General features: G+C 40.8%; 1 long non-coding RNA gene across 2 annotated transcripts in view; it reads left to right on the top strand.

Moving 5' to 3' along the window:
* Positions 1-358: 358 nt before the first annotated feature.
* The window catches only part of LOC122559218, a 25,899-nt gene continuing 14,607 nt past the window's right edge, over positions 359-11,650 (top strand). The window contains exons 1-3 of one of the 2 annotated variants that reach the window (XR_006314371.1): positions 359-404; positions 9,963-10,099; positions 10,181-10,247. This is a non-coding gene — a long non-coding RNA (uncharacterized LOC122559218). Of the gene's footprint in view, positions 405-9,962; positions 10,100-10,180; positions 10,248-11,650 lie in introns of those variants that run through there. The other variant, XR_006314370.1, reaches the window with a different exon arrangement.

Below are 11,650 nucleotides of genomic sequence, written 5' to 3'. Positions count from 1 at the left end.
ATCCTGCTATCATCCAAGACAAAAAACAATTGAGATTAACAAATCAGAGTTATTATGAACTGAATGTAAATGCCAGAAAATAATTGCACATCAGTTCTAGCAACAGACAGTGGCAATCTAATAGCTGTTCCAGTACGATAGGATCAAAAACAAATATACTGCTGTTGTCACTTCTTACATAATAAATCAGCTACATGATGAGGATCTGATTGGGTATGGATTGAATAGTTAATCCACTGCCTTTGAATGGTTCTTGTAAACATACAATGTGGAATCTCTCGGGAACCTAGTTGTGGAAGCTGATAAATTTTCATTGTTTGACTATCTGCCTTAATTATCTTTCTTGTACTTTTAGACAGCTTTTTGAAGAAAACTTTGGAGTTACCTTTTAGCCATACAAGAAGGTAAATTTAAGATCAAGTTTGCAAACAAAGCCCCTTCAGACTCTGGTCAACCTGCTATGCATTTCCAGCTGTGTTTTTTTTTCCTTTTTGTGTCATTTGTTTGTCACCTCTAGTTAGGCGGTTGTTTTTGATTGGTTTCAGATTTTTTTTTAGATTTTATTGTCACATACTCAAATACAGAAGAACTGGAGTACAGTGAAAAGTGTATAACTTGGCCACACAAGATACGATCTTGGGTATCTAAGTACAAAAAAAAAAGCTATGGTACAAGTTAGCAAGAGAAACAAGTTACAAAGTGAAGCATTATTTCATAGATTAGTAGAAAAATAAAGAAATAGGTCATTGACTTGATGGGCTGAAGGGTATTTTTCTGTACTGTAAACGTCTCAAATCTCTCAAATTCTGATCCAGCTGAGTTCTGATAATTTTCAGATTGCGAACGTCATGTTAACTGATACTCATCCAAAAATATATTCAGAGATTCTTGTTCTTGTGATGAAATCCATTTCCTGGACATTCAATTGTATGACACCCTAACAGTGAAACAGAAAAGGTATTTCCGTAACATTCTCAGGGTGGGGAGAAAAATAAGAGACAAATTGTTGGTACGTAAAGAAGCCATTTTAACATTACTCTTTCCAATTGAGTGGTTACTCCAGTTTGCTTTGTAAAATGAACTCAAGTACTTAAAGCTGGCAGAAAAAGCAATGTTTGGACTGTGGACTTAACCAGAGCTTTTTTATAGAGTTCAAAGTAGTGCATTAACAAAAGAAAACATTTGATCGAAGCTATGTCAATAATCTGATGCTTAAATCCTGTAGGGAACAATACTATAGGGAAGGTAATTGAGCTACACTGAATTTGTGGGGTTGAAGACCGAATGAGAAGCTAATTGCTGTCAAATAAGTCTGTGTGATCAGGGTTTAGAGAAGACTGGGGACTGAGACAGTGGAAAAATCACCAACTATGTTCTAGCAAGTCATGAGGCACTTTGAAAATATTTGCATGTATTAACACTCCAATGCAGTCGGGAGGGTATTGAGCTCAGGGAAAAGTCCAGGGACAGTTATAATCTTGGTGACATTATTTGTTAGCATTAAGGTGGAGCTGAGCATGAGCATGTAGTTATTAGAGAGAGTTCACAATCCATGAGCTCAAGTAAAGAGGATGATTAACCAGGACAGGGGCTGTTGTTGAGGCAATCCATAAGACATCTATTCAGAAGATTTTCAAGGCAAGATTAGCAAAAATGAAGTTTTGTAATTCCTTGTGAAGTTTAATGACTAACCCGCCCCCGCCCCCCTTTTTTTTGAAACTTTTAAGTGCTTTGTTATAATTAAGTGGATTGCGCAACCAATACAGAGAGCAGTTAAAATTCAACCACATTTCTGTGGTCTCGAGTTGCATTTAGGCCAGATCAGTTGAGGGCTGCAAATTTCCCTCCCTAAAGACCAGACCTTTTTTATGCTCTTGTCATCATCAAACTCTTAAAATCCAACTTTCTTTACAACTTTAATTCCACCCTTTGTCAAGTTGGGATTGGATCTGAGGTTCTTGGGACATACTTGCACCATTATCTCCACTTCAATATTATTGTGGAACCTTGCTGTGTGCAAATAGTCTGTTTCATTTATTATAAACAATTCAACAAATGGTCATCATAGCAATTATTACTCTTTAGAAGTATTTTGTTCACTTTGGCTATGCAAGGCTTCTGTAGTTTAGTAAATACATTATCTGCAACCATCCATCCTAGGACAAGCCAAACAGAGACACGCATGAGAATTCCTAGAAACATGGCATTCCAACTGGAACTCTATCAACAAAAACATTGGCTTGGATCCCATTTACCACTCCTGGAGAAAAAGAACAGGAAATAGCATCACCACAAGAAATGATGTCACTACAGGAAATGACATCACCAACCAAGGAAACCTAAACACATAAAGTGGGCCATGCCACCAGTGCTTCATCCAAAGGCTCACTGGTGATGTTACCTAGTATGGTGACGAAACATCTGAAAACAACCTTCCAGCTCAGCGAGTAAACCTACACCCATTATATGCATATATAAAAAGTATAGATATTCGGATTATGTCAAATTGAGATCTTCACTCATAATATCCCAATCCTTCCAATCTTGGTTGAAATCCCTAATATGTATTTGCACACCTCTCTTATGAGGAACGATCTTGCCAACTTTTAGAATACAGGGGAATCCTCATAGCGCCTCTTTATAAAAGCCATGCTACCTTTTTCAGTATCACATTAGCTGTTGTTTTCTGCTAAGTAAACTCTTTTTAATGACTGAATGGATGTAAATGCATTGGAAGCAGTTCAGAGAAAGTTTGCGAGATTAATACCTGGACAGGTTGGACATGTTTCCAATGGAGTTTGGAGGACTGAGAAATGACTTGACTGAATGGTATAAGGTCCTAAATGGTCTTGATAAGATGGACTTGGAAGGGAATAGTGAGTCAATAATTAGAGAACACTATTTTAGCATTATTGGGCTGTGTATTTAGGGCAGAATCAAAGTCATAGAGTCATACAGCACAGAAACAGAGCCTTTGGTCCAACCAGTCCAGGCCGAACATCATCCCAAACTAAACTAATCCCACCCGCTCCTGGACCAAATCCCTCCAAACCTTTCCTATTCATGTATCCATCCAAATGTCTTTCAATTGTTGTAATTGTACCCACATCCATCACTTTTTCAGGAAGTTTATTCCGCACACAAACCACCCTCTGTGTAAACAAGATTTGCCTCTTATTTCTTTTCAAAATCTTTCGCCTCTCATTTAAAAATGTGCCCCCAGTCTTGAAATTCCGCATCTTAGGGAAAAGACAACTGCTATCAACTCTATCCATACCTCTTATTATCTCTGAGAGATGTGTGACTTTGAACTCTTCTTTCTAATAAAGAAGTGGTGATGGTGTTATTCTATATTTTTAAGGCTGAACTAAATGGAATCTTGTTAGGCATGGGAATCACAAATGTTGAATTCAAAACACAAACATCAGTCAAATGGTCAACTTCTGCTCCTAATTAATATATTTAATTGTTCAAACTTTCTGTAAAATGTACAGAGAGAGGATACATGCAACATAGATGATGTCGGATGTAGGAGGAGAATGACATTTAGGGGAGTGGTTAGGAAAGATCAATGTTGTCCATTTAGGGCGGAGGTGCTAATGAAATGTTATGGCTTTTTGTGTGGAGCAGTTGAATTATTTGGCATGCTATAGTCAGATTTATGGGTTGTTCGGGTCAGCAGTCAGGGAATTTGGATTTGGAACCATCCCCACCACTGACCTTTATGATATGATGGTTGGGCCTGGGATACTACCTGAGCAAATCGTGCAGTGATGTTCTAGGGCTGAGGTGACTGACATCCAACATGGCACAGTGGCCCAGTGGTTAGCACTGCTGCCGCACAGTGCCAGAGATCTGGGTTTGATTCCAGCCTTGTGCGACTGTCTGTGTGGAGTTTGAAAGTTCTCCTTGTGTCTGCGTGGGTTTTCTCCGAGTGCCCAAAGATGTGCATGTTAGGGGGATTGGCCATGCTAAATTGCCCGTAGTGTTGGGTGTATTAGTCAGGGGTAAGTGTAGGGAAATGAGTCTGGGTGGGTTACTGTTCAGAGGATCGGTGTGGACTTGTTGGGCCAAAGGGCCTGTTTCCATACTGTAGGGAATCTAATCTAAAAAAAACCCATAACTATCTTCTTTTGTTCCATCTATGATTCCAAAGAGTGGAATGCTTTCTCATTGATTCCTTCTTTGTCAGGGTTCCTTAACGCTGCAATAGGTAACTGTAGCTATGATGTCAAGGGAGTCACTTCCACCTCTGCTCTGGAATTCAGCTCTTCGTGTCCAAGTTTGAATTACAGCTGCAATGATGTCAGAGCTAAATTGTCCTGGCAGGATGCTAACCAAATATCTGTGAGCAGGTTAATGTTAAATAAGTGCTGCTTAGCAGCATTATTGATGATCTCTTTCATGACTTTACTGATGATGAAAAATAGGCCAGTGGGCAGTGATCACAATATTGGATTAGTCCAGCCTTTTCTGTACAGGACTAACCTTGGCAATTTTCACTATGGATAGCTGCTGGTGTCGCTGCTGGACTGAAAGAGGTTGACTATGGATTGGCAAATTTTGGATCATAATATGTGTCTGTAAATAAGGGGCATAAACTTTAAGATGTGAGACAGGATGCATAGCAAAGGTTTGAGGAAAGTCTTTTTCACTCCGAAGGTAATGGGAGTTCAGAATGCCCAGGGAGGGCAGTGATGGTGTGAAACCTCACAACTTTGGAAAAATTATATAGATGAGAACTTCAAATGTCATAACTTTTAAGGCTATGGGTCAAGTACTGGAAAGTGGGATTAGTTTAAAGAGGTCGGCACAAACAAGATGGGTCAACTGGTCTCTTCTGTGCTATATGAGTCGATGATTAAGTCCCCAGGACTATTGTTGGAATACTGTCAGGGTCCATAATCTTTGCAAGATCCAGTGCCTTCACCCATTTCTTGGTTATCATGATGCTGCCTGACCTGCTGTCCTTTTTGTCTCTGGGAATTTCATTTGATTGACATATCATTTGTAGGTTTGGTTGATTGCACTCCTTGCGTGCTCTCCTGCACTCTTCATTGAACCAGGATTGACTGAAACTGGCTGAAGACTGGAATCTGTGAAGCTGGAGATCTTTGAGGATGTCAAGATGGAATATCTATTTTGACCCCCAAAGCCCCACCCCCACCCCCCCTCTATTTAACTCTCAGGCCCCTTCATCACCACATTCCTGATGAAGAGCTTATGCTGGTGACGCTCTGGCTCCTTGGATGCTGCCTAACCTGCTGTGCTTTTCCAACGCCATACTTATCAATTCGGATAGTTTCATTTGAGTAGAATAGAATAAAATCCCGACAGTGTGGAAACGGGCCATTCAACCCAACAAGTCCACAACAACTCTCCAAAAAGCATCCCAACCAGACCCATTCCATACATTTAACCCTGACTAATGCACCTAACCTACACATCCCTGAACACTACAGGCAACTTAGCATGGCCAATTCACCTAACCTGCACATCTTATTACTGTGGGAGGAAACCCACGCAGACACGGGGAGAATGTGCAAACTCCACACAGACAGTCGCTTAAGGTTGGAATCGAACCTAGGTCCCTGGTGCTGTGAGGCAACAGTGGTAACCTCTGAGCCACCATGTTATCCCTTTTTTTTAAAACAACCACTTAGGCTGGGGCAGTTTTCCCTGGAGCATCGGAGGCTGAGTGGTGACCTTATGGAGGTCTATAAAATCATGAGGGGCACGGATAGGATAAATAGACAAAGGCTCTTCCCTTGGGTGGAGGATTAGATTAGATTCCCTACAGTGTGGAAACATGCCCTTCGGCCCAACCAATCCACACCGATCATCCGAAGAGGAACCCACCCAGACCCATTTCCCTCTGAATAATGTATCTAACACTACAGGTAATTTAGCATGGCCAATTCACCTGACCTGCACATCTTTGGACTGTGGGAGGAAACCGGAGCAACCTGGTGGAAACCCATGCAGATACAGGGAGAATGTGCAAACTCCACACAGTCACCAAGGCTGGAATTGAACCTGGGACCCTGGTGCTGTGAGGCAGCAGTGCTAACCACTGTGGCATCATGCCACCCCAACTAGAGTCCAGAACTAGAGGTTCAGGGTGAGAGGGGAAAGATATAAAAGAGACCTAAGGGGCAACTTTTTCACACAGAGGGTGGTATATGTATGGAATGAGCTGCCAGAGGAAGTGGTGGAGGCTGGTACAATTGCAACATTTAAAAGGCATCTGGATGGGTACATGAATAGGAAGGGTTTGGAGGGATATGGGCCGGGTGTTGACAGGTGGAACTAGATTGGTTTGGGAGATCTGGTTGGCATGGATGAGTTGGACTGAAGGGTCTGTTTCCGAGCTGTACATCTCAATGACTCTATGACTCGAATTGTTCTCATCCCATTTACTGGCACTTGGTCCATAGCCTTGATTGACATATCATCTGTAGATCTGCCTGGTTCTGCTCCTGGCTTGCTCTCCTGCACTCTTCGTTGAACCAGGATTGATTTCCTGGCTAAATAAATGAAAGAACTGCAGATGTTGGAAATCAAAAGCAAAAACAGAAATTGCCAGAAAACCTCATCAAGTCTGGTAGCATCTGTGGAGTGAAGTCAGAGTTAATGTTCCAGGTCCAGTGACCCTTCTTCAGAATTTGACCACCTGGCTTGCTGGGATGGGATAGGTATCATGACATTGCAGATTGTGGTTGAGTATAATTCTGCTGCTGCTGATGATCCACAGTGCTTCTTGGATGACCATTGCTAGTCTTATACTGAAATCTATCCCATTTAACACTGTGGTAGTGCCACCCAACACAGTGAAGATGGGACTTTTGTCTTGACATGGATTGTTCAGTAATCATCCTGTGGATTTTGTCTTGGGCAGCTACATCTGAGTCAGGTAGGTTGGTGAGGATGACATGCAGTCAGTTTTTCCTCTTGCTGATTCCCTCACCAGCTGCCACAGAAAGTAGTTCATAGTCACCCACATGGTCATATGTCTGGAGACACATTTAGGTCAATTGCAGTACAAATGACAGATTTCTCTCCCTAAAGTGAATGAGTGACCATTTTGTGAAAATCGATAATGGCTTCATTAGACTAGTTTTTAACTGCAAATTTTTAATGAATTAAATTTCACAGAATGCCATGGTAGGATTCTAATCTGTGACCCAGAGCATTAGTCAAGGATTTTGGTTTACTTATCCAGTGATTTTTTTTTCCATTATGCGACCACCTCCTGATTTATTCCTTTAGCTCAGAGTTGGAGACATTATCAGAAGGTTCCAGGTATCAGGTAAATTGCTCACTGGAAGTTCAAACTTTGCCTGCAATTCCCATGTAATCAATGAATTGGAAAGATCTCAAGGACCAGGGATTATAAAATCTAGGCCATAATCAAAAAATGCAGGGGAATTATCTGACTCCATATTAACTGTTAGCTGAGTTAGACATCCAATTCATAGCTTCTTTTAAAACTAAGTATAATATAGCTGCTCTAAAATAATGACATTCCAAAAAAATGTCAGTGGAATTCATTAGATGTAATGAAACTCATGATCAACTGCTAATGCAAATTTATTGCTGGTTTTATTAAATGGAAAAACATCAAGAGTTATATCTAAAGAGCCCATAAATCTTGATCTCAGCTAGCTGCAGTGGCAACGGGATTAGCAAATAATCTTACAGTGAAAACAGTGATCTTCTGCTGTGAAAGAAGCAACAATGCTAAACTGATAACAGGATTAACTCAATGCGGAAAGGTTAGCATAGCCTTTATCTTCTGCACGTGGTGTCAAATATCAATGAACTATGGATAGGGCCTTCTTCAGAAGGTAGTTTTTTTGCCATTTTCACAATCAAATGATTTTGTAAATACACGTCTTCCCATATCACGCGATGCAAACTCATGTATTTGTGGAAAAAAATCCATTAGCTGGGGATACCAACTGAACCATAAAGATAATTCTGAACAGTCCAAGCCAGAGTCCAGATGGTTGCTGCGGTGTGATTTAAAGCCTTCATTTGCTCTTGATTTAGAGATGCCGGTGTTGGACAGGGGTCTACAAAGTTAAAAACCACACAACACCAGGTTATAGTCCAACAGGTTTAATTGGAAGCACACTAGCTTTCAGAGAGTCACTCCTTCATCAGGTGGTAATGGAGAGCTCATTCCTAACACACACAATTTATAGCAAAAATTTACAGTGTGATGTAACTGAAATTATACATTGAAAAATTGATTGTCTGTTAAGTCTTTCATCTGTTTGGAAGGAGTAACAGGAATGCAGAGTACTGGGTTAATGGTATGATTCGTGGTGGTGTAGATGAGCAGAGAGATCTTCATGTCCAGGTACATAGATCCTTGAAAGTTGCCACCCAGGTTGACAGGGTTGTTAAGAAAACATATGGTGTGTTAGCTTTTATTGGTAGAGGGACTGAGTTTTGGAATCATGAGATCATGTTGCAGCTGTACAAAACTGTACAAAAATTGGGAGCCAAAGGGCCTGTAATGGGCCGTAATGTTCTATCTTCTGTGTTCTATGTTCGATATTCTAGAAGTTTATCTCTCATTTCTGGAGTAGGTGGGATTTGAACCCAGGTCATCCAGCTCAGAGATAGGGACAGTACCACTTGAGTTCAGCCCAGAGGAAGTTCAAATGACTCCAGACTGCTCCCTCAAATAACAAATTCAACTTTTGATTCACTATTTCATTTCATATACTCCTTTGTGGCCAGTTGAGATTACGACTGAGCTTGTTGACTCTCTTAAATAATTCCAGTTTTTAAACTCAATAATTAAATTACTAATAATCCATTTTGTCTGATGATGATGACCTGTGGGGAATCTGAATAAGATCAAAGCACCAGCATGTCAACTCAACTGGTTAGGGAACACAGTTAAAAATCACACAACACCAGACTATAGTCCAACAGGTTTATTTGGAAGCGCTAACTTTCGGAGTGCTGCTCCTTCATCAGGTGATTGTGGAGAATAAGATTGTAAGACACAGAATTTTTAACTTTGTACACCCCAGTTCCACACTGGTGTCTCTGAATCATGGTTAGGGAACAACTAACTAAAGCATGAAATCCAATGGCAGATATCTAGAACTAAATGAAAAGATCTATATAAGTCAGACAGTTAATTTTGTTTCTCTAGCATGTATTATAGCATGTCAACATTCCGAAATGCAGCTGTCTTGAAAAGACTTCAAGTTATTCTCAAAACATTTTCCCTTCAGGTTTTATTCAGTATCCCACTTCAATGCTTGTTTGTTTAGAGTAAGTCATAATTTAGTAAGCTCTGTAACACAAGCTGGAACATAAATTATAATATGATACAATACACCAGTTTGGATAATTAGTAACCAGTGCACAGGCCAAGTTGCATAGGTAAAGACATGAAAAGAGGAGAGTACATTACTGAAGAACCATTCTGTTTTAATCCTTCCGGCATCCTCATGGGCATGTAATAAAATTCAAGGATCTGTTCAGCGTTACGGCTCTTCAATAAATTACAGATGGGTACCTCTTCACTTCTTTATATCATGTAATTTTAATATCATAAAGGTTGAACTACATGAGATATATTTGTCCCCCTTGCTTTTGTATTCTAGCCAAACTGGCTGTTCTGTTGTATCACAGCCAATTCAAAAACTGAATGGCTTTTGCAGAAATATGAATAATCTTAACTGTTAGGCAAACAAGGCAAGAGAGCTTTTGTTTTTTTTTGTCAAAATGACGTCAGGTGCAACAATAACTTGTTCTGCATGACTTGAATCACTATTTGGCAATTGTTTTTACATAAGGTGTTGTTTCACTGTTGCCAAATGGAAATTGAAGGACAAAAGAGCATAATCAATGAGAACCTTCTGCTTCTACTTGGGAATGAATAGGCTGCTATGTAACTTGTATCATAATACTGACGTGACTGCTCCTTAATATAGAATGCCTGACCTTTACAATTTCTAATGGTGATTAATACATGGAGGTCTGAACTTTCCTAACACCGAGAGAATTTGCAGCTGACATGATGCCAGGGTCCCGATTCTGGAAATTCACCTTTTCATCAAGAGTAATGGTGGTAAGTTGAGCATCCTTTGTTCATGGAGGCAATTGCCCATTTTACATAAAGCCGCTTTCTAACAGAACGTATTTTTCACAGGGTCAGATGGCCAAAATACAACACGTGGACTTTACAGTTTTCAGAAGAAGCTCTAAAGCTACTCAAGCTATTTAGAGAACTGGGCCACCCTTTTGGGTGGCACCTATAGTCAAGCAAAGGTATCCCTCAGAGGAGGTAGAATCTCTTTATGAAGAGGTCAGGAGACCTTTGAAAGTAAGGTTAAGAGCACTTTTTGAGATTGTTCAAAGTAGACAAAAGTATGCATAATAAGTGACTGAATCCATTGAAACTATCAAACCCATGGAACTGTCAAGGAGGGTATTAAGCTACCCAGGTATTTAAATTGCCTGAACTTTAAGTTCTTAAAAACAAAAGCCTTCTTTTGTTTTACAAATACAATGTTTCTATTTCACACTGTTTGTTGACAAAAGCCTGGGGGCTATAACTGAAAAGGATTCATGCTATTGATTAATATTGCAACCTAGCATTATCACAGTGACTTGGAGGTGCTGGTGTTGGACTCGAGTGGACAAAGTTTAAAAATCACACAACACCAGGTTATAGTCCAACAGATTTATTTGGAAGCAGTAGCATACACGCACACACTCCTACAAACCCACACACTCACACAGACCCTCTCTCATACACAAGCTCTCTCTCATATGCACACACATACACCCCCCCCCTGCACTCACACTGACACATGCACCCTCTCACACACACCCCATTCACACTCACACACACATTTAACCAAGCTTATACACACACACTCTATTATGTGCATTCACACCCACACAAACACTTACATGCACACTCAATCCATTGCTCCTAGATGAGCACAATTATAAACTTATGGGGTGAACTTGTTTTTGCAGAATTACATTTTATTTTGATCAAAAACTGCATGAATCCATGTGGTAAAACTGTACAAAGGGTTTAGAGTAGACTGGTCCTGGAAAGGCACAGCAGGTCAGACAGCATTCAAGGAGCAGGGTCAGCTACGTAGAACAGTCCATCTTCCATAGTTACACCGGCACCACTCCCCACGTCTTCCTTCGCTACATTGATGACTGCATCAGTGCCACCTCATGCTCCCACGAGGAGGTTGAGCAATTCATCAACTTCACCAACACATTCCACCCTGACCTTAAATTCACCTGGATTATCTCTAACACCTCCCTCCCCTTCCTGGACCTCTCTATCTCCACCAATGATGACCGACTTGACACTGACATTTTTTACAAACCCACCAACTCCCACAGCTACCTGGATTACACCTCTTCCCACCCTACCTCTTGCAAAAATGCCATCCCGTATTCCCAATTCCTCTGCCTCCACTGTATCTGCTCCCAGGAGGACCAGTTCCACCACAGAACACACCAGATGGCCTTCTTCTTTAAAGAACACGATTTCTCTTCCCACGTGGTTGAAGGTGCCCTCCAACGCATCTCGTCCACATCCCGCACCTCCGCCCTCAGACCCAACCCCTCCAACCGCAACAAGGACAGA

Source organism: Chiloscyllium plagiosum, chromosome 18, assembly GCF_004010195.1.
Source record: "Chiloscyllium plagiosum isolate BGI_BamShark_2017 chromosome 18, ASM401019v2, whole genome shotgun sequence".
Classification (NCBI taxonomy): domain Eukaryota; kingdom Metazoa; phylum Chordata; class Chondrichthyes; order Orectolobiformes; family Hemiscylliidae; genus Chiloscyllium; species Chiloscyllium plagiosum.
The sequence above is the reverse complement of the archived record's forward strand: the minus strand, read 5'-3'. Positions and strand labels throughout refer to the sequence as shown.